The sequence below is a fragment of the Pituophis catenifer genome, unplaced genomic scaffold, assembly GCF_029215685.1.
Source record: "Pituophis catenifer annectens isolate HBS135680 unplaced genomic scaffold, rPitCat1.0.hap2 SCAF_11, whole genome shotgun sequence".
Lineage (NCBI taxonomy): Eukaryota > Metazoa > Chordata > Lepidosauria > Squamata > Colubridae > Pituophis > Pituophis catenifer.
The window spans coordinates 13,358,962-13,361,461 of NW_027256891.1; positions in this window are offsets into that span (position 1 = coordinate 13,358,962).

Genomic DNA, 2,500 nt, shown 5'->3' on the forward strand with positions numbered 1-2,500 from the left:
CGGGTAAACCGGTCCCGCCCGAGCGTCCCGGTAGACCGGGACGGCTGCCCGTCACGGACACCCCAGGGCCCCGGCGCGGGCACCGAGGCGACGGCGGAGGTCCCCGACCGAGGCCCGGGGCCCCCGCGCCGGGATCCCGTACATCCATCAAGGCGGGGAAACAGAAACACTCTAGGCCGGCCGAGGCCCGGGTAAACCGGACCCGCCCAAGGCCGTCCCGGTAGACCGGGACGACTGCCCGGCGCGGACACCCCCGGGGGCCGGCGTGGGCACCGAGGGGACGGCGGAGGTCCCCGACCGAGGCCCGCGGCGCCGGAGCCGGGATCCCGTGCATCCATCGTGGCGGGGGAAACAGAAAGGCTGATCCGGCCGGGGCCCCGGTAGACCGGGAAGACTGCCCGGCGCGGACACCCCCGGGGTCCGGCGTGGGCACCGAGGCGAAGGCGGAGGTCCCCGACCGAGGCCCGCGGCGCCGGAGCCGGGATCCCGTGCATCCATCGTGGCGGGGGAAACAGAAAGGCTGATCCGGCCGGGGCCCCGGTAGACCGGGACGACTGCCCGTCGCGGGCACCCCCGGGGTCCGGCGGGGGCACCGAGGCGACGGCGGAGGTCCCCGACCGAGGCCCGCGGACCCGGAGCCGGGATCCCGTGCATCCATCGTGGCGGGGGAAACAGAAAGGCTGATCCGGCCGGGGCCCCGGTAAGCCGGACCCGCCCGAGGCCGTCCCGGTAGACCCGGCCCTCTCCCCGTCTCGGGCACCCCCGGGGTCCGGCGTGGGCACCGAGGCGACGGCGGAGGTCCCCGACCGAGGCCCGCGGACCCGGAGCCGGGATCCCGTGCATCCATCGTGGCGGGGGAAACAGAAAGGCTGATCCGGCCGGGGCCCCGGTAGACCGGGAAGACTGCCCGGCGCGGACACCCCCGGGGTCCGGCGTGGGCACCGAGGCGAAGGCGGAGGTCCCCGACCGAGGCCCGCGGCGCCGGAGCCGGGATCCCGTGCATCCATCGTGGCGGGGGAAACAGAAAGGCTGATCCGGCCGGGGCCCCGGTAGACCGGGACGACTGCCCGTCGCGGGCACCCCCGGGGTCCGGCGGGGGCACCGAGGCGACGGCGGAGGTCCCCGACCGAGGCCCGCGGCGCCGGAGCCGGGATCCCGTGCATCCATCGTGGCGGGGGAAACGGAAAGGCTGATCCGGCCGGGGCCCCGGTAGACCGGGACGACTGCCCGTCGCGGGCACCCCCGGGGTCCGGCGGGGGCACCGAGGCGACGGCGGAGGTCCCCGACCGAGGCCCGCGGACCCGGAGCCGGGATCCCGTGCATCCATCGTGGCGGGGGAAACAGAAAGGCTGATCCGGCCGGGGCCCCGGTAGACCGGGAAGACTGCCCGGCGCGGACACCCCCGGGGTCCGGCGTGGGCACCGAGGCGAAGGCGGAGGTCCCCGACCGAGGCCCGCGGCGCCGGAGCCGGGATCCCGTGCATCCATCGTGGCGGGGGAAACAGAAAGGCTGATCCGGCCGGGGCCCCGGTAGACCGGGACGACAGCCCGTCGCGGGCACCCCCGGGGTCCGGCGGGGGCGCCGAGGCGACGGCGGAGGTCCCCGACCGAGGCCCGCGGACCCGGAGCCGGGATCCCGTGCATCCATCGTGGCGGGGGAAACAGAAAGGCTGATCCGGCCGGGGCCCCGGTAGACCGGGACGACTGCCCGTCGCGGGCACCCCCGGGGTCCGGCGGGGGCACCGAGGCGACGGCGGAGGTCCCCGACCGAGGCCCGCGGACCCGGAGCCGGGATCCCGTGCATCCATCGTGGCGGGGGAAACAGAAAGGCTGATCCGGCCGGGGCCCCGGTAGACCGGGAAGACTGCCCGGCGCGGACACCCCCGGGGTCCGGCGTGGGCACCGAGGCGAAGGCGGAGGTCCCCGACCGAGGCCCGCGGCGCCGGAGCCGGGATCCCGTGCATCCATCGTGGCGGGGGAAACAGAAAGGCTGATCCGGCCGGGGCCCCGGTAAGCCGGACCCGCCCGAGGCCGTCCCAGTAGACCCGGCCCTCTGCCCGTCGCGGGCACCCCCGGGGTCCGGCGTGGGCACCGAGGCGAAGGCGGAGGTCCCCGACCGAGGCCCGCGGCCCCGGAGCCGGGATCCCGTGCATCCATCGTGGCGGGGGAAACAGAAAGGCTGATCCGGCCGGGGCCCCGGTAAGCCGGACCCGCCCGAGGCCGTCCCGGTAGACCCGGCCGTCTCCCCGTCGCGGGCACCCCCGGGGTCCGGCGGGGGCACCGAGGCGACGGCGGAGGTCGCCGACCGAGGCCCGCGGCCCCGGAGCCGGGATCCCGTGCATCCATCGTGGCGTGGGAAAGAGAAAGGCTGATCCGGCCGGGGCCCCGGTAGACCGGGACGACTGCCCGTCGCGGACACCCCCGGGGTCCGGCGGGGGCACCGAGGCGACGGCGGAGGTCCCCGACCGAGTCCCGCGGCCCCGGAGCCGGGATCCCCTTCC